Source organism: Balaenoptera acutorostrata, chromosome 15 (genome assembly GCF_949987535.1).
Source record: "Balaenoptera acutorostrata chromosome 15, mBalAcu1.1, whole genome shotgun sequence".
Lineage (NCBI taxonomy): Eukaryota > Metazoa > Chordata > Mammalia > Artiodactyla > Balaenopteridae > Balaenoptera > Balaenoptera acutorostrata.
Window position 1 is genome coordinate 81,692,727 of NC_080078.1, and position 20,671 is coordinate 81,713,397.

The 20,671-nt window shown below is 43.3% G+C and overlaps 1 long non-coding RNA gene across 5 annotated transcripts; it reads right to left on the minus strand.

The window, feature by feature from the left end:
• Positions 1-479: 479 nt before the first annotated feature.
• LOC103016355 (uncharacterized) lies at positions 480-16,093 on the minus strand. Of its 5 annotated transcripts, XR_009005547.1 has the most exons (8): positions 14,451-16,093; positions 13,850-13,973; positions 13,424-13,545; positions 10,720-10,855; positions 8,814-8,874; positions 6,215-6,325; positions 3,298-3,352; positions 480-659 (listed from the first exon to the last, which is right to left on the minus strand). It is a non-coding gene; the product is annotated as an uncharacterized LOC103016355 (long non-coding RNA). The 5 variants fall into 5 exon arrangements; XR_009005545.1 differs by lacking the exons at positions 480-659; positions 3,298-3,352 and adding an exon at positions 5,407-5,576; XR_451279.2 differs by lacking the exons at positions 480-659; positions 3,298-3,352 and adding an exon at positions 5,407-5,576 and having other exon boundaries at positions 10,720-10,791; positions 14,451-16,090.
• Positions 16,094-20,671: the final 4,578 nt, after the last annotated feature.

Sequence of the window (20,671 nt, forward strand, 5' to 3'; positions counted from 1 at the left end):
TGAGAGCAGTCTGGACAGGTGGCTCTGGCTCAAGGTTTCTTGTAAGTAGTCACGATATAGTCAGGATGTTGGTCGAGGCCGCCAGCATCTAAAGGCTTGACTGGAGTTGGAGGATCTGCTTCTCAGATGGAGCTCACAGGGCTGCTGGCTGGAGGCCTCAGTTCCTCCCCATGTGGACTTTTCCATAATGCTGCTTGAATGTTCTCAGGACATGGCCGTTGCCTTCCAGAGGGAAAGAGCAAGGAGGAAGCCGCAGTGTGTTTTCTGACTAGTCTTGGATGTTGCTCAGTGTCATCTGCACAATATTCTACTCCTTAGAAACAAGTCATGAGGTCCAGCCTAAGCTCAAAGGGAGGGGCTTCTGCCTTGTGAAGGGGGAGTGTCACCGAATATTTTCCCCCAATATGTTTACACTTTAAAAAATTATTTTTATTGAAGTACAGTTGATTTACAGTGTTTCAGGTGTAGAGCAAAGTGATTCAGTTAGACATATATATATTCTTTTTCAGATTCTTTTCTTGTAGACATTTTAAAACCACCAGTGTCTATTCCATTCAATGTTGTATTTCTAGCATCTAGATATGCCTGGCTCCTATAATAGATGCTTAATCAGAGCTGGTTCCAGGTTGGTAGGCCTTGAAGGTTATAAAATTTGGGGGCTTTAAGAGAAAGGATGTAGAAAAGTTATGAAAAAAGTTATAAAAGTTAGTATTTATTTAGAATAAAAGAATATACTACAAATTAGCCCAATTTTTAAAGCTGAAAATATCACTGACATCACAAAATCCTCCAAATACCATCTTTATTTTTTATTAACTACCTGACTTTTCCTATTATTATTATTATTTTTAAAATAAATTTATTTTTATTTGTTTATTTTTGGCTATGTTGGGTCTTCGTTGCTGCACACGGGCTTTCTCTAGTTGCAGCGAGCGGGGGCTACTCTTTGTTGTGGTGCATGTGCTTCTCACTGTGGTGGCTTCTCTTGTTGTGGAGCACGGGCTATAGGCGCGCAGGCTTCAGTAGTTGTGGCACGTGGGGTCAGTAGTTGTGGCTCGTGGGCTCTAGAGCGCAGGCTCAGGAGTTGTGGTGCATGGGCTTAGTTGCTCCGCGGCATGTGGAATCTTCCCAGACCAGGTCTTGAACCCTTGTCCCCTGCATTGGCAGGCGGATTCTTAACTACCGTGCCACCAGGTAAGTCCCTCGTGTTATTTTTTATTAACTATCTGACTTTTCCTGTAATGTGCGTTTCCTATATATTTTGGCTACACACTCTTGGATTACCTGTTAATATGACAGTGATCTTGGATTATCATTTTCTTTAGAGAGACTACTAGAAAGAAGATTTAATCTTTCCACCATCAGGATTGATCAAAATTTGTTACTGTCAATTTAGAAAAGTTTTGGCTTTGCAACACATTACTGGTTAGGTGATGTAAATTTTTAGGATTGTTGTGTCAGATTTGGGAAAACATCTGTCCAGTTTTTTTATAATATGACCTGTAAGATTTTAGGCAATTTGAGTTTTCTAGGGCAGTGATGAATCTCAAATACTCTTTGAATGAATGACACCCATTAACTAGTTTGTTGCTTTCCTTTTTGTAAAGATGGAGCATTTCTTTTATGTTATCTTTGTCAATGACAATGTTTCTTCTTCCTGGGTGATCGTTATCATTTGCTCCTCTTTAGCAGGTTGTAATGGTTAATTTTGTGTGTCAACTTGACTGGATCATGGGTTGCCCAGATGTTGGTTAAATGTTATTTCTGGGAGTGGCTGTGAAGGTGTTTCCAGATGCAATGAGCGCTTGAATCAGTGGACTCAGTAAAGCAGTGCGCCCTCCCCAGTGTGGGCGGCATCAGGCAGTCCATTTAGAGCCTGAATAGAACAAAAAGCAGAGGAAGGAAGAGTTCAACCCTTCCTGGCTCACCGCTTGAGCGGGGACATTGATTTTCTTGCCCTAGGTACTCCTGTTGCTTAGGCCTTTGGACTCAGACTGGAACTACACCGCTGGGTCTCCTGGGCTGCCAGATTATAGACAGAAAATTGTGCAACTTTCCAGCCTCCATAATGGCGTGAGTCAATTTCCTAATAATAAATCTCTTCCTATACATACATATCCTATTGATTCTATTTTTCTGGAGAATCGTGATTAATAGAAGGATTTTAAAAAACCCAATAGCCTAGTTACTAGTTTTATTCAAAATTATCTCTTTTACTGGTATCACTTATACTTTGACAGGGAACTCACCAGAGTTCCAAGGCCAAGGTGTATCAAATATAAGTTAGTTACCTGATATATGGGAAATGCACCAAATTTGACTATCCTGTGTGTCTTCACACACATCCTTGCTGTTTATGGAACTGTCACACTGAAATTTAAATTTCAGAGTCCATATATACAGTTTTATTGGAACTTAGACATGCTCAGCCATTTACTTACCGTGTACAGCTGCTTTCATGCTGCAGCGTCAGAGGTGAGTAATTGAGACGGAGCCCACAGAGCCGACAAAGCTTAAAGTATTTAGTATTTGGTGCTTTACAAAAAATCTGTTGACCAACCCCTGTCCTATGGAAATGAGCAAGAGACACACTCACCTTCTTGGCCTCCTGAAGCAATGGCCATTTTTCAGTCCCTAAAATATACCAAACTGTGTACTGACTCGAGACTAACCCCTCCGCTCTTGTCTCTGGAGAACAATCTTCTCTCAGCCATTTTTGGTCTGATCATATTCATCCTTCAAGCAATTTCCCCTACCTAGAGAAGACTTCTCTGGCTACCTGTCTAAAACAGTTTCTATTATTCTTTTTTTTTTAATTTTTGGCTGCATTGGGTCTTTGTTGCTGCGTGCAGGCTTTCTCTAGTTGTGGCAAGCGGGGGCTACTCTTCGTTGCAGTGCGCCAGCTTCTCATTGTGGAGCACAGGCTCTAGGCACGTGGGCCTCAGTAGTTGTGGCTCGCGGGCTCTGTAGTTGTGGCGCACAGGCTTAGTTGCTCCGTGGCATGTGGGATCTTCCCGGACCAGGGCTTGAACCGGTGTCCTCTGCATTGGCAGGCGGATTCTTAACCACTGTGCCAGCAGGGAAGCCCAGTTTCTATTATTCTTAACCCTTGTTTCCTGTTCTTTTCAATCATAGTCCTGCCCATGGTTTGTAATTATTGACTTGTCTTGTTCATTAAGGTTGCTGCCCCTTTTACTCTGCAAATTCCCTGCCAACATGTCTGTCTTCCCAGGGTGGGTAAGAGTGTGAGCTCTGAAACCAGACAGCCTAGGTTTGAATCCCAGCTTTGTCACTTACAAGTTGTGGAAGCTTGGGTAAGTCACTTATCTTCTTGCTTCTTCCATTTTCTCATCTGCAACATAGGGATAATCATAGTAACTACGTAGTAAACATAGTAAGTACTACATTAAGTTTTGAGGATTAAATAAGTTGTAGATAAAGCATTAAGAAGGAAGCAGCAAAGGAAGCCGTAAACAAAACGAAAAGACAACCTACGGGCTGGGAGAATATATTCGCCAACAATGCGACCAACAAGGGCTTAATTTCCAAAATATACAAACAGCTCATACAACTCAATATCAAAACAAACAACCCAATCAAAAAATGGGCAGAAGACCTAAATAGACATTTCTCCAAAGAAGACATACATACGGCCAACAGGCACATGAAAAGGTGCTTAACATTGCTAATTATTAGAGAAATGCAAATCAAAGCCACAGTGAGGTATCACCTGACACAGTCAGTATGGCCACATCAAAAAGTCTACAAATAATAAATGCCAGAGAGGGTGTGGAGAAAAGTGAACCCTCCTACACAGTTGGTAAGAATGTAAATTGGTGCAGCCACTGTGGAAAAGAGTTTGGAGGTTCCTTAAAAAAACTAAAAATAGAGTTGCTATATGATCCAGCAGTCTCACTCCTGGGCATATATCAGAAAAAGATGAAAACTCTAATTCAAAAAGATAATGCACCCCAGCGTTCATAGCAGTACTATTTGCAATAGCAAAGACATGGAAGCAACCAAAGTGTCCATTGACAGATGAATGGATAGATAAAGAAGATGTGGCACATATATATATATATACACACACACACAGACACACAATGGACTATTATTCAGCTATCAAAAAGAATGAAATAATGCCATTTGCAGCAATGTGGTGGACTTAGAGATTATCATACTATGTGAAGTAAGTCAGAGAAAGACAAATACCATATGATATCACGTATATGTGAAATCTAAAAAAAAAAATGATATAAATGAACTTATTTACGAAACAGAAATAGACTCACAGACATAAAAAAACAATCTTATGGTTGCCAAAGGGGAAAGGGAGGGGAAGAAGGATAAATTAGGAGTTTGGGATTAACAGATACGCACTACTATATATAAAATAAACAACAAGGACCTACTGTATAGCACAGGGAACTATATTCAACTTCTTGTAATAACCTATAATGGAAAAGAATCTGAAAAAGAAATATATGTGTGTGTGTGTGTGTGTGTGTGTGTGTGTATATATATATCTCTCTGAATCACTTTGCTGTACACCTGAAACTAACACAACATTGTAAATCAATTATACTTCAAAAAAAAAATACTAGTAAAAAAACCAAAAAACAAAACCCAGTACCTGGTAAGCAATTGATAAGGGTTAGTTATTAATACTTAGTACTGTATCTTCAGGGTTGAACACAAGAGTACAACCAGTATCTCTTTGAGTGAACAAAGTTTTAGGAATGAAGCATTTGTGGAAATGAAGGCTTTATCTACTGCCTCATACCTCTTTTATTTTATTTATTTATTTATTTATTTATTTATTTATTTATTTATTTATTTATTTTTGGCTGTGTTGGGTCTTCGGCTCGCGCGAGGGCCCTCTCCAGTTGCGGCAAGTGGGGGCCACTCCCCATCGCGGCACGGGGACCGCTCTTCATCGCGGTGCGCGGGCCTTCCACCATCGCGGCCCCTCCCGCTGCGGGGCACAGGCTCCAGACGCGCAGGCTCAGCAGCTGTGGCCCACGGGCCCAGCCGCTCCGCGGCACGTGGGATCCTCCCAGACCAGGGCCCGAACCCGCGCCCCCTGCACCAGCAGGCAGACTCCCAACCACTGCGCCACCAGGGAAGCCCCCTCTTTTATTTTTTAACCATATGATGTTTCATTTAAACATTATGGACCTCAAGTTTCATTTAGTCCATGAAAGGCTATAACTGACCTTGATTTACATAACAAATCAGTAAGGCAAGTGTTTGAAGCATTTTTTTTAATTACTTTTTTTGTGGGGGGGGTGGTAATTTAGTATCTGTCATGGTATGCCCATGGACAGATTAAGACCTATAAGTATTATGAGGCCTACATCAGTCAGCTATTGCCATGCTAATGTCATGTAACAAATCACCCAAAGCTCAGTGGCTTAAAACAATAATTATTTAATCTCACAAAAGCATCTGCAAATTGGCTGGTTTTCAGATGATCTAGACTGTCTGGGCTGGGCTTCAAGGTGTGGGTTGCATCAGGGTCTGCTCTAGGTGTCTCTCATCCTCCTTGAATGAACAGGCATGTTCTTCTCACGGCACTGTTGGACATGCAAAAAGAGCAAGACCCGCGGTGTAAACACGTCCTAAGGCTTTGCTTGCATCCTGCTTGCTAACAGCCTATTACCAACAAAGTCAAATGACTGAGTCCAAATCAGTGGGTCAGGGAAGTATATTCCATCCAAAGCAGGCATGGGAGAGGTGTATTTCCTGAACAATAATACACACTATCCCAAGACCCATAACCAAATAAAAGTTAAAATAAAAATCAAACTAAAATGAAAAGTTATATTTTTCAAAGAGACAAAAACATGTACATGTCAAAAATAGCTTTTCTGAATTTTCTGGTTGTCTCCTTTGGTGGGCAAGAGGGGTTGTAATGGTGTCCCTGCTTTTCTGGTCCTTTAAGTGTGTGTCTAGTCTTCATTTGGGGCCAGCCAGCACTGATGACTACTCCTTTTTGTACCAAGTGCCCAGCACTTGGTAGGTATTTGACATAGTTCGTTGAATGCAATTGTTGAATTCTATAAATGTATGGCAATTGCATCAGTGCATGATAGCTCTATTTGCTATACAGAAATTCAGGAGCATTGTAGGTATTGCACGTTTCTACATCAAAGCTTTAAAAGTAGTTATGGGGTGTGGAGGTGCACACAACTTCTAACACTGCCGTGCATACCTTGGAGGCCTCCAAGCAAGTCGTTGCCTTTGGGTTTCCTGTTTCTCTGTTTCGCCTGCAATGGAAAAGCGATCGCTTTCTCATCTGATGTTGCCCAAGGGAAATGTGTGCCTGGAAGATAATCAACAGAGAGGAGAGTGTAGACAAGTAAATAAACAGTTTAATGAATATAAGATAAAACATGAATTAGGGCTTCCCTGGTGGCACAGTGGTTAGGAATCCACCTGCCAGTGCAGAGGACACGGGTTCAAGCCCTGGTCCGGGAAGATCCCACAAGCCGCAGAGCAACTAAGCCTGTGTGCCACAACTACTGAGCCTGTGCTCTGGAGCCCGGGAGCCACAACTACTGAGCCCACATGCCTAGAGCCCCTGCTCCGCAACAAGAGAAGCCACCGCAAAGAGAAGCCCACGCACCGCAACAAAGACTAGCCCCCGCTGGCTGCAACTAGAGAAGGCCCGCGCGCAGCAACGAAGACCCAACGCAGCCAAAAAAAAAAAAAAGCCAAGAATTAAAGCCAGCTTTCAGAACCTCACATTTTCCTTTCATCTACTGTTTATTCAGTAATTGCACAATTACAACTTGCATAAATGATTTTATATACCTAGTAGTCTATAAATATCTCCAGTATGTATATGTTTGTAGATAAGGAGGGCAGGGACGATCATGATTGAACAAACATGTTCTGACATAGAAATAACCTTGCAGATACTACGATGTTCAGATTCTACCAATGCTAGTTTTTCCTGACCCGGGGAACTCAGTGTTACGAATTTTATTAATAACTACCTTTGAGAGACTAACAAATGCCACACATTGGGGTGAGATATCTCTATATATTATTATTTTTAACCCATGTAACAGCACTGCCATGTTAGAACATATCCCTATAGTAAAGAAGGGAACACAGAGATGCAGTAAGTAGCTTGAGCCTGTATTTGAGCTCTAACATGCTTCACTAGAAAATCAGGCTGTTTTGAAAGTTGACTACCCACCTGTGTACAGGGAGGGCCAGTTGAGGACAAGCAAGTGTGGCATATAGATATCCATGTGACTGTTGCATCTTATTTCTTGCACCAGGATTAACGGAACAGAACACCCAGTGTGGGAAGCCACCTCAGGGCCACCCTGCAAATATTTGTATACCTCCCCACCATTCTGTTTTCTGTCAGTTTTGTAGTGCAGAGCTTCTTTATTAGATGACTAAGATAGGCATGGTAAACATGTCACCCGGATTGTCAGATGCCTCTGGTTTGGAAATGTTCACTCAGAGCCATCAGTGAAGCCCAGAGATGACATCTTACAAGCTGGTGATAAAGCTTCAAGTAGCTTCCACTGTGAGAAGGGCTTAATTATGTGTGGTTTTTCAAGCAGTATCTGTAGATTATACAGATAAGATGTCTCCTTTCTGTCTGGTGTGTGCCTTGTACTAGCACCCTTATTGAATCATGACTGCTAGCTCTCCTTGGTTGTGAATTAGGGCCCCAGGAGCCTCCAATCAGGTTTACCCATTGTCCTCACAAAGCTCATTATTGCTCTTTTGGTTGAAATTTGAGGGGCCGAACAACCATTAGGTAAGTACGCAATGTCAGAGGAGCAATTTGGTTTGAAAAGTCTCAGAAACGGCCTTTAAAAAAAAAACAAAACAAAACCTTCTAGGGCATTTCTTTTTTGAAAAAATAAGTTGAGTATCTTTGTTTAAAAAAAAAAAAAGGAGGGTTTCTGCCTTTGCAGTTAAGAGCAATCCTTAGAAGGCATCCAAAAAAAAAAAAAGTTGGCTCTGTTTTCTGAATTGCTAGTTGGGAGAACAAAAGCAGCAAGGGAAAGTTTGACTTGACTTCCTCTGCAATTTGTTTATATCATCGGAGCAGAAAGAATCTCAGGGCTCAGCTCGCCACTTCCTGAATAAAGAGAGAAAAATGCCCAGAGTGCTGGATTCATTGAGAAGTGCAGAGCGGTCAGCAGAAATCCCGACCGACTGAGGGGCCCAGAGGGCAAAGGAAGAACTTTCTCCATTCAGCTACCATCTAAGATAACTGCGAAGTCCCCAGTCACCAAATACTCCCCCAGCCCTCCCAGTGGCCACAGAGAGGCCAGCTGGAAGGAAGGTGCAGGCTTCCCTGGCTTGTTGCTATGGAGTCGGCTTCATCCAAGACAGTATTGTCAATCAATCCAATTCAAAGACAGCAGTGGCAGCAATGGAAGTGCATTGAAATTACAAATATTTACTTGAAAAAAAAAATGTCCAAATCAGATGTAACTGAGATGATAAGGTTCTGTTTACTTCTCTAGGTAGTAGCCGGGAAACAGCCAAACCAGTTAGGTAGGAAACTTTCTTTTTTTGGTCAGGTATGTACTGAATCACTGGCAGCAAACTTCAGGGATTTTTAGGAGAAGATTTCTTTCTCTCTAGGTTCTCCTGGGCAGAGTGCCTATATTCCTTCCCCTCCACACACACACTTTTTAAAAGCAATTCGAGGCCAGCTGAGCTCATTTTGATTATTGCTGTTAGTTTCCTGCCACTTGTCTTTGTAGGCTGGAGTGAGGCCGAAGGATTTAGATGAAAAACATCAGGCTGCTCTCCTCTTCGAGAAATCTTACCTGTGTGGTTTCCTAGCTTGCCTTTTCATAACTTACTCGGTTGAGGTCTGCCATGGCTGGCCTATTTATTAAAGAGAAATTTGAAATCAGTGGGTGAAAGGGCTAAGAAAGAGAAAAATACAGTTGAACAGTGAATGTACTTGGCTGAGTACCCTTATGGGAGACTGATTTCATTGGCCTTTGGAACACTGGAGGGGATTGCAAAACATGCAGCTAGAACAGAGAGAGAGAATGCAGATAGAAGCGGCGGGGCGGGGGCAGAATGGGGAGACAAAGAGGGTTTCCCTTTCCTCAGAAAGGGGGGATCATCCTTACTAAAGTGTGTTTCTTGGGGCAGCTCAGAAGCAGGAGAAAATGCCAGGTAATAAGGCTGGTGGCCATTTGAATAATGAATAGTATAACACGCAGTGATTTCAAACCTCACAGTTTGTTATTGGAAGTTTTTCTTCCCATTTGGAGGGCAGGTTTCCATCAATTCTCTTGTCTAATTCCTGCTTCCTGCCAAGCTGCTGCTGTTTTCAAGAAAACACTTGGGTCATCGTTTGAGAGCTTCAAAAATCTCAGTGTTCAATTAGCCTTCTTTTGAATCCCTTCTGACGGTTGGTTAAATATGGGTCCAAAGTCCTTTCTGTGAGTAGGGCGGATCCTGGGGTGAGGAAACTTAATTTTCTGAGTGTTAAGAAACAAAAATAATGTTTTAACAGCACCATTACTAGAAAACTTGGAAATTGCATTCTTCTAGTCTGTTCTGTTCAATTCCATTTTATGGACCTCTGAACATTTCATAGTACAAAGGGCTATTATATAAAAAGGACACTCGGATATTCTTCTTAAAGGTTCCCTTGTACTTTCATAGCATGTTTACAAGGTTACTAAGCATGCTTTCTCATCACTGTATTTTAAATGGCTCGACTATTACTCCCACATTTGAGAATCATTGAAACTGCTTGAATGGAACCGGGATATCCTTTGTTCCCCATTGATTTGGAAACAAAAGACGCAGGAAAAAAAGTTTATTTTGCCGCTGAATGCCATATGCAGATGAACGCATTGTCGATTAAATTAAACCAAGGATCTGAAGACTTTTTCAAGCCTTAGAAAGAATGTTCTTATAGTTACATGTTAGAATTTGCCCTCCAGTTTTCATTTATTCCATTGTGCTTGTGTCTAACGTGGGGTTATTTAAGTCACACATCCAAGTCTTCAGGAATAACAAAGCGTAATCAATAGAGGAGAATCAGCATCAAAAAAGACAGAAGTTGCTATGTTGTTTCTTAGGTGGGAAATACCAGATGGACATAAGTAGGCAGTGCCCTCCATTCATTTTCTCCCTTCTCCATCTTTTCCAGTTTCTCTAGACCCGAGATTCTCGTCTTCGGCACTGTTGACATTTGGACTGGGTCATTCTGTGTTGCAGGGGGCTGTCCTGTGCGTTGTGGGGTGTCTACCAGCTTCATGGGCCTAGACCCCAGATGCTGGCGGCACCCCTCCACGGTCATGACAGGCAGCCTCGGCTCCTGTAGCTGCCACATGTCCCCTAGAAGGGGGGTGGGGAGGACGTTTGGATCGCCTCAGGTTGAGTACCACTGTTCTAGAGCAACCCACCCACAGAATCCTGTTTGAAGGAGGAAGAGAAGATTAACTTCGTGTTCGGCCAGCGATAGTGAAAATCACTGGTTACAAAGCAGTTATTTTAATCAATTCATAGAGTTAGATCTCAAAATATGAGAGAGAGCGCAAGAGAAGGAATCAAAGGACTCAGACAACTTAATAGCCAGCCCTTCATTTTACGGGTGGGGACCACAGCAGGAAGTGCATCCCAGTGTACACAGCTAGGTGGTGAGCTAAGGCTAGTTATTGCTAGCTTTTTTTCTTGTTATTTCAAGTAGTTCGTGGATTCACTTACCTATCATTGTGCCCCTCCTACTGGGAAGCATCTCAGAGTAGACGGGAAACAATGCATCTCAGGATCCTTTTCCTTATGACCGTGAAGTAATTAATACTCACTAATTTAATTTTCAGTGGCTAGAAATGGGCATGTACTACAGTAATAAAATACACATTTTATGAGATACTGTTAGAATAAAAATGTATCGTAATGACAATATGGCTAAAGAAGTTTAAAACACGTCTTAATAAAGATGTATCTCTATTTCACTAGGATGTATAGTTCGTATCAACTATTTTTATTAAATATCGAAAAAGAGAAGCAGTGCCCAGAACCACATAATCTGAGTCCTGTATATACAATAATAAAGCTATCAGTGTTCATTTTTAGTATTTTTTTTTAAGTTTTAAATTATGAAGTGTTTTGAACGCTGTGACAAGTGGACAGAATAAATGGTACAATAGTCAGTACATGTACTTACTGCTAAGATTTACTGGTTTCCAGCTCTCCCATTTCAGAGCCTTTACTGGTCCTTCTGGCACTCATTTCTCTGCATGGCTCATCCCTTCCTTCCCTCACCCAGGCTGAAATGGCACCTTCTCAGACAGGCCTCCCAATCTTTCTTTATAGTGATACAGCTACAGAGTGTATTCTATACGATGAACAGAGGGCACTATCCGTCACCTGCCAGCCAGCCCGGCTTTAATTTTTCTTTATAGCACATATTATCTATAAATAACGTGTTTGGTTTACTTATTTGTCTGTTTCCTCCAACTAGAATCTAGCCTGACGCCCTGATGGCTTTGTTTCATCTAGTAGTGCTCAGAACAATGCCTACCTAGTACACAGTAGGCGCTCAGTAAATATCTGTTGAATGAAAGTGTTGTCCGGGCAAACTGGGGGCACGAGCAGGCTGGTAACAATTTAGTGTGGGTTGATGAAGTCTTGCACTCTTGTAAATGACCTTTGTCTTCTCAAGTGTAATATTTAATATTTAATTGGTTTGGCATGACAAGTTAAATATTGCAAGCAGTTAATCATTTATTCATTTTAAATAACAGGTTGTTTTTTAATAGAAGTCTAATGAAGAAAATAATAATGGACTCCCAGCCTACTGATCAGAGAAGCCTACTGATATTTAAACAGCAAAACAAAAGTACATGCTTATAGTTAGAAACTTGAAATTGCATAGAAAAGTTACAGAATAAAAAGTAGAAGACATTCCCTATCTACAAAAAGAAACACTTGTAACCAATTTCTCATGAATTGTTCCAGAAAATTTCTCTATGCCTATAGGTATACATTTACTAGCAAAATATACCTTAAGTTGCTTTAAATGCACACACACACATGCATACACACATACCAGAATGGTTTCTTTAACCCTTGCACAGTTTGTACTTAGATATTTATTTGCTCAACTATGTGTTGAACATCTCTCTTCCATCCAACTGTACCTGCCTATCCACCATTCTATCCCCCGTGCCTGGCACACAGCAAGCCTCATTACCTGTTTGTTGAACAATTGGTTAAACTGGTACACACTCTTCAACAGCAGGTGCTATGCTTTTATTAATGTACCGTGGCCAAAACACGATTCTTACGCCATTAGTGAAGTTCTTTAGGATTTGTATTCAATGAACATTTATAAATTTTTAAAAATTGTTAGCATTCTAGGTGTTCTCATGTGAATTAGCTCATGCAGTCCTCAGGCAAATCTCCTAAAGTGATTTTCATTTCTGTTTTTCAAATGAGAAAGACTCAGATATCAAAACCAAACTATAGATGAAGATGTAATATTAGGAAAAAGTTCTAGGCCTCCATGCCCTATTTATATTTCTAGGTAACTTCATTTTTTATAACCAATCTCAGCAGTCAGAATGCTGTGAACGTTTGAGCTGAGCTCTAAATACCAAATATTTCTGTATAGTCTGTCATGTCACAAAGATACATTTCAAGTCTCTCTAATTAGCCCAGCAGATGAAACAAAGATCTGAAAACTTACTAAACACTTAACAAAACAAACAAGCAAACAAAATTCCTCTAACACAAGAGAAACTTCTTGACAGTGTAAAAAATGAATCCACCTGGCTTCTAAGAAGCAGGCCAGAGCAGCTCAGAATCAAAACACAGGAAGTAAGTTGTAAATGGCAGAATGAATAAAACAACTATTTTGGGGGTGAAACAGAATCTGCTCTCTGCACTTTAGATGTCACCTTTCAAAGTGAGGAGGGAGCACGTGGGGTCAAAATGTTCACCCAGGGGCTCCATTTTCAAAACGAAACAGCCAGTATACAACTCGGTAAAGTAAAAAACCATCGAATTACATGGTTAAAAATGGGTGAATTTTATGGCATGTAAATTACATCTCAAGGTGTTTAAAAAAAAAAAAAGGAAGAGCCAAATTAACAGTTAAAAGTTGTTTTATCTTGCCAGCAGGCAGCCAGTACAGATTCATGTGTCGTGTGTGTGTGTGTGTGTGTGTGCGCGTGTGCGTGCGCGTGCGTGCACGTGCGCGCACGCGCTGAGGTCTGTGAGTTCAGGTCGTGTGTGTGTGTGTGTGTACTGTGGTCTGTGAGTCCAGTATGTGGGGACTCGAAGGTTACTGTTTAATATTATGTAGAAAACATGTGCAGAGCCAAGGAGGTGAAAACAGTTCTCTCATAAAAAGACCATGGGGCTGGGGGGCTCCTGAGAAGTCAAAGTAGTTGAAAAGATGAACCTTTTGTCCTGGAGGTGTCATCACGTCCTCCTACTGGGGCGAAACCACAGAGCATAAAGCTTGCCTCCCGCTTGCCGCTTCCCTGTTGATTCTGTTCCCTCGTAATAGCAGCCTTGTTCCGTCTGCCGGGATTCAGAGATTTATGGAGGCAGAGTGTGAGGGGAATTATTTCCAAAAGAAATAATCGCAGGAACAGTGAGACGGAAGGAGGAGGAGAGAGAGAGAGGGAGGGAGGGAGAAACAGAAACAGAAGAGCGATTAATTTCCAGGACAGAATAAAATTGGCTATCATGTCATTAAAGTGTTAAAACACTGCCAGCACTATAAACTGACAGCAATGCCTTACGAAGAGCCTTCTGTTGGGACCGGACGAGTGAAATGAAACTCGGAGGGGAAGGGGATGGGTGGGGAGGAGGACCTGCTCACCGCCAGGAGCAGGGCTGTGCAGTTAAACCTCAGGTCGTGGTTTGATGCCCTTCTGACTCGCAGAGACAAAGGCCACCTGCCAGCCTGGGGTCAGGCGAGACCTCACACTCCACGTGAGCACCTCCTGTGGGAAGAAGGAGAAAAAGACGCGTGAGCAAACCTCAAAGTTACTGACAAAAGAAAACAAAGCCTTACTCAGTCTAAAAAACCAAGTGAGGTTATTTTTCTGAGAATTACATAAGCAAATGCCCCACGCTTACCTCTGATTATTCTCTCTTAATCATAGGTTTAAAAATGTCAGTAAAACTATGTCAGACTAGGACAGAGGTTACTTTGGGGAAAGAATAATGATTAGGAGAGGACACGGGGGGACTTTCAGGGTGCTGATTTCCCGGATATGTGACAACTTTGGGAAAATTCATCAAGCTGGATATTTCCAATTTGCGATTATGTATATTTTACTAACATTAAAAAAATGCCAATATGATCTCCCTGTTCCTCCTTCCTCATTCATTTCAAAGTTGATGTGACCAAAGAGAGCTTGGATCCTCCTCTAGCTGTGTTGCCCCCACTTAGCTCATGGTAGCCTTCAATGACTTACCCCAAGACTTCAGCAGCATCCTGGATTCTTCTTTCCTCCTGCTGGCTCTACCTCCAAAGCAGATCCCATATCTCTCTGATTTCCTCCATCTCCACTGGCCTTCCAAGTCAGCGTCCTGTTTGGCTAGACAGTGGTTAATGGACTGCCAATCAGGTTTCCTGCTCCCTCTCGTGCTAATCCAGTCTCCAAAGTTACCTTTTTTAAAAATGGAAATCAGGTGACCACATCCTCAAAGTCCCCCAACAGCTTCCCATCACATGTAAAGTAAGACCCAGCTGTGGGTAAGCCTTCTGGAGTTGCTTTCCTTCTATTCCTCTAACTCACTAAGCTCATTCCTTCCTCCGGAACTTGGCTTTGCTGTCCCTGTCCTGGGTCTCAGCTCTCCCGTCACCTGCCCACTGAGGCCACCCCCAATCAACTATGACAGTCACCACTCCCCATCACATTACCGTCACGACACCTAGCACTATATGACAGGTTAGGTTGTCTCTTAGTTGTGTTGTTGATGGGATTTCTCCCTCACTAGGATATAGGTTCCCAGAGAGGCAAGGACTGTGTCTGTCCTGACAGTATCTCCCCTTGGATGTTATAAAAATAGTCTGAAACATCACATGCCTGAAACCCAGCTCCTGGAATTCTCCCTCCCCACCACCACCACCTCCCTCCAACCTGCTTTCCTCATAGTACTCTGCTCGTGGCAACTTTGTTCATTCAGTGACTCAGGCTAGAAATACTGGAGTCACCCCTGACACCCCTTTCTCCCCTCACATCCCACCTTCAATCCATCAGCACTTCCTGGTGCCCTTACCTTCACAGAGCCTGACAACTCATCTACCACGTCCTGCCCTTGCCCTGGTGCGGGAAGAAAAAGGGTTCCTGGAGCTGCCTAACCACCCCCTACATCTCCCTGGGCCCCCCTTTCCATTTAGTCTCTAGAGTCAGGTTATTTGAAAATAATTTTTTTTTTTTAGCCGCGCCACACGGCTTGTGGAATCTTTAGTTCCCTGACAAAGGATTGAACCCAGGCCCTTGGCAGTGAGAGTGGAGTCGTAACCACTGGACCACCAGGGAATTCCATCGAAAATAATTTTAAATCCCACATCTCTTTCCAGATGTGTCTTTCCAGTGACTCCCCATCTCAGCAAAATCTAAAGTCCTTCGGTGACCTGCATGCATCTGCTTCCCTGACTGCCTCACTCACCCACCCACCCTCTTTCCCTTGCTTTCTCCACTGTGGCCACACTAACCAAGGACACACCTCCTCAGACCTTTGCACCTGCTGCTTTTTCTGGAATTATCCCCCAGGTATCCCCCTCACTTGTGTTCCCTCACTTGTCGGGGTCTCTGCCCAAGGAGGCTTTCTCCAGCATCTCTCTTCAAAATTGCCCCCATCCTGACACTCCCTATTTCTCTCCTCTACTTATTTTTCTCCAAAGCACTTAAGGCTCCACAGACTTATATTTATGTATTCATTGATGGTCCGTTCCCCCTAAGTTCCATGAGGGTGGAGATTTTTGTCTCTTTGTCATGGCTGTGTCCTCATTGCCCACATTTGTGCCTGGCAGATAGTAAACACTTATAGTTTATTAATAATTAATTGAATGAAAAGTACATGCTAAAGATTTAAGTCCTCATATAGTGAGTGCATGAATGATAATTAATAGAACATTGCTGAAGTCATTAAATCAAAGATATACAGAGTTTCTATTGTGGATCTGAAACCAATCTAACCTGTTCTACAGTAGTATATACAACAGACAAGATCTCTGGTCACCTGGAACTTGCAGTCTACTTGGGGAAAGCAACTGATCCAGCAACTGCAAAAAACATGTCATTACAAACTTGGTATTGCTGGGAAGAAAGGACCTTCTGAGATCATAGCTCCATTAGAACTGGGAAGGCTTCCTCAGAGGAGGTGACATTTGAGCTGAGATGAGAAAGTTTGGGTGTACAGGGAAGTGGGGGACTGGGGAGGGCATTTGTGGCAGAAGAAAATTCCAGTACAAAGTCCCCCCCCCCCACACCCAGACTTTTAATCCAATGGGTATGGATTAATCAGTTACATCTTACTGTTTCCAAGATCCTAGTGAGCCTTGGTATTTGGTTTCTGATATTTACTATTAAGTTCATTTTTTAGCTGCCGATATTAGTGATGGTTGTGATTCTTTTCCTGATGGAGGTGGGAACCACCTCCAAACTCAGGAATCCGATTAAATATTGGAGACCTCAGAGTTTATACAGTGTGTGGCTGGATTTTTACATCATCCTTGTTTGTTTTCTTCTTTTTCCAGTCCTTCCACACTGGCTGGTCATTAAAATTTAGAGCTCACCCTGGGTTACGTGGATGATTTCCTGGAAAACAGCTGGTTGAGCTTCCCCGTGTGCCTCTGAAATAAACATCCCCTTTGGAGAAAGGCTTTCTTTACTGCCTTCCTGCTCAGCGTCTTTTTTGCAATTTACATTCCTGTTTTGCATGACTTCTCAGAAGAAATCTAGAAGAATAATCACTAAAATAACAGCCAAAGGTTATTATGCACTTCATAGTGTTCCCAGCCCTGGGAGCTAGGTACTATGATTATCCTATATTCAGAGATGATGACCTGAAGCTTGGAAGTTCATGTGTCCCATATCAATCAATAACTACAAAATGGCAGAGGCAGGCTTTATGTCCAGACCAGATGACTCAAGAACTCGCGCTCTTAATCATCAGGCCACAAGGCCTCCTTGACCCCAAACTGAAAGTCTCCTCTTAACTTCATTTTCTCCAGCTGTTGGATGAAGGTGTGGAACCCAAGGTTCTAATTCTTCCAGTACATGTGCAGACAGTGGGGTTGTATTTTCTCTTGCAAAGGCAACCAACTCCGGCTGACCCGTGCTGAGAGGAGTTTAAGGGACTGATACTGAGTCACTCACAGATGGGGAATTGAGAGCTAAGGAAGGAAAAAAGAGAGGAAGGGAGGAAGACAGAGAACAAGAGCCGTCCCATGCGTCTAGGGAGCAAGTAGACTTCTCAAAAGTATTCTTCTGGAGTAGGGGAGCTGCAGTTTGCTTTCCACCCTGCCTCACTCTGGTGAAGATCAACCATCCCGGAATCTACAGTGTGTTGACTTAATCTTGGCCGTGGATTCATCCCTCGGCTAGGAAAGGGCAGAGTGCCTTGACAGTCCCACCGGGGTGACTCATGATGGGGTGCGTATTTCCTCAAAGAAAAATCAGGGCACTGTAACCCAGGCAATGGGAAATGGATGCTGGGCTTCTCGAAAAGAGCTGACCCCACTCTACCGTCAAAAGGTCAGAAGTGAAAACTCTTTTCAGCCTTGATGAAGCCTTTTGCTCCCACTTGGAGTGGCTCATCCTTATCTAAAGGGTGTCTAGTGCAGGGCCAGGCAAAGAGCAGGTGCTTAGCAAGTAAATGTGGGATAAGTAAGTGAACTGAAAAGAAAGAACATCCCTGATGCTGAATCATTGCTCCCGCTTATAGACCAGACATCACACCTCATTAAAACTAGCATCCCCTGGGATGGGCTTTTTGGGTAGGTCCCTTCCCAGCCAGAGTTCTTAACCAATTGAGAAATAAGACAAAAGAACGAGCAGGTTGTCTTAGTCCATTCGAGCTGCTGTAACAAAAATACCCCAGACTGGGTGGCTGACAACAGAAATGTCTTTCTCACAGTTCTGGAGGCTGGCAGTCAGAGATCAGGGTGCAGCATGGCCAGGCGAGGGCCTCTCCGAGTTGCTGTCTTCTCACTGTGTCCTGCAGTGGTGGAAGGGGCAAGGGAGCTCTCTGGATCTCTTTTTATAAGGGCACTAATCCCACACGTGAGGGCCCCAACTTCATGACCTGATTACTTCCCAAAGGGCCCCATCTCCTAATGCCATGACACTGGGGATTAGGTTTCAACATGTGAATTTGCGGAGGGGAGGAACACACAAATATTCAATCTATAGCACAGATGGGAGCCAAAATGTCACCTCTATTGCTGATAAATCTAGATATCTGTGGGCCACTGGGCTTCCCCACACTGACCCCAGAATGAAATGAATCTTCCAGTTCCAACACAGGAGCAGAGAACAACTCCCCCTCCACAAGGAGATAGGGAGCAGAGGACAGCTTGATTCTTTCCCAGTTTACCTACCAGATAAGTCTCTGCTCCTCTCCTGAAGGGGAGTGGGTGAAGGGCAGGGAGAGGCCAGGAGTTGTAGGAGCAAGGGGAGAAGCACTCTTTCCCAGCTTCCTGACTGGGCGCCAGGGGGCCTGGGGAAGGTACACAGGGGTGTTGACCCCAGGCTGATACCAATCTGCTCTGCAGCCGTGTTCATATTCTTTGTGGCTATCTACCAATTATGTTTTCACAGCTGTGACCGGAAGTATTTCCATCACTCGGGACATGACACCAAAACACCTGGTTTTGAAATGTGGAAAATTTTGTCAAAAGACTGTGAAAGTTCTCTTAAAATAGAAACATTAAAAGCCCCAGAAAGGAAGGTATAATAATTATCATCATCAACTCAGTTACAATCAAAGGCCAGTTTGCCTGACACTGAACGGACTGACAGGAGAACAGTGGCTAAACTTTGGGGTCTGAGACTCCCAAGTTTGAATTGCTGCTCTGCTCCTTATTAACTGTGTAAACTGAGGCTTGTTGATGCCCCTGAACCTCATTTCTGCAGCTATAAAATAAGGATGATAATAGCTTCCATTCCATAGGGGTTTTTTTGGTGAAGATTCTAGAGGTAATGTATTTCAAATATGCATACACCTGGCACAGAGTAAGCTCTTAATGAATTGTAGCTAATGCTCTTATGATTTTTTTCTCATTGGTGATGATGTTTAGGGACCTTGTGTTGCCATGAAATATTCTTTCTGTTCACTTGCATTATCCTCTGGTTGTTTGCTAATGTGCAGTAGAAACAACCCTGGAAGAGGAGTCTGGGGGCCCAAGTTCAAATCCAAGTTCTGGTACTTTCTAGCTGCATCCTAATTGACAAAATCACTAGAACTCTTTGAGCCTCAGTTTCCTCATCAGTCATGGGTGACATCATAGAAAAGCTTAATTTGAACTTGAAACATGAATTTTTCCTTCCTTGGAGCATTTTTTCCTTCATCCCTTCGTCTATTAACAAGTGTCCAGCCAGGATCTCAGTTCATCTACACGTCTGCAGGGCAGCCCTTCCCCCACCCATTGCACATATGCATTTGCTCCACAAGTTTTTAATGAGCAGCTACACTGCGTGCCAGGCACTGTTCTCGAAGCAGAGTTATGTGTTAGCAAGACGTGGTCTCGGCCTTTCAGAATCAGAGGAAAATGTCAAGGGACTCTTCTCTGTATTGTGTCTCCCGGGGTCAGCCCCTCTCCCTAGTCAAGCTTGCTCTGAGCTGTGGACACAATCAACATGATCCAGACCTAGAAACATACACACTGTCACACCCTGGTCCACTCTCCCTGAACCAGGGGCCTTGTAAATCTCCTTATTGGATTCCAGCTGATGATGCATTGAGTTCCCCCAACAAAATTCTCCCAGCCTCAGGCCTCCTCTCCACCCCAGAGTGAGATTATTCAGATTCTTTAACAAACTTCTTCGGAGCAGCCCCGGGCCATGGTGATGTTATGGGAGCACCAAGGTCCTGACTCAATCAAGAGGCCTTGCCATAGGCAGACATGTACAGAAAACAAGACAAAACCAACAGCAGTGGGTAGGTCACGTCCTTTCTCACTGTTCCTGCTGGGACACCCTTGGCCAGCTTCCCTGGGTGGGCAGGCTGGAGAGCTGAGCTTGGACCACATGTGCCTGGGTACCCGCGTACTGCCTCTTAGTACCAGTGTGGCCTTGGGCAAGCAACTCACTCTCTTTAGGCCTCAGTTGCCTCATCTGTAAAATGGGGATGATGGCATTTACACCTAAGATCATCATGAATGTTAATGGAGACAAAGTGTGAGAAGCATTTAGTGTCATGCTTGGGGCATAATTGCTCAATAAATATCAGCAACCATTCCTATTAGGACACGGCATTATTCTCACATAGGAAAAAGACCAACGCGGTTTGATAAAAATACATGACTCAGGGCTTCCCTGGCGGCACAGTGGTTGAGAGTCTGCCTGCCGATGCAGGGGACACGGGTTCGAGCCCTGGTCTGGGAAGATCCCACATGCCGCGGAGCAACTGGGCCCGTGAGCCACAAACTACTGAGCCTGCGCGTCTGGAGCCTGTGCTCCGCAAC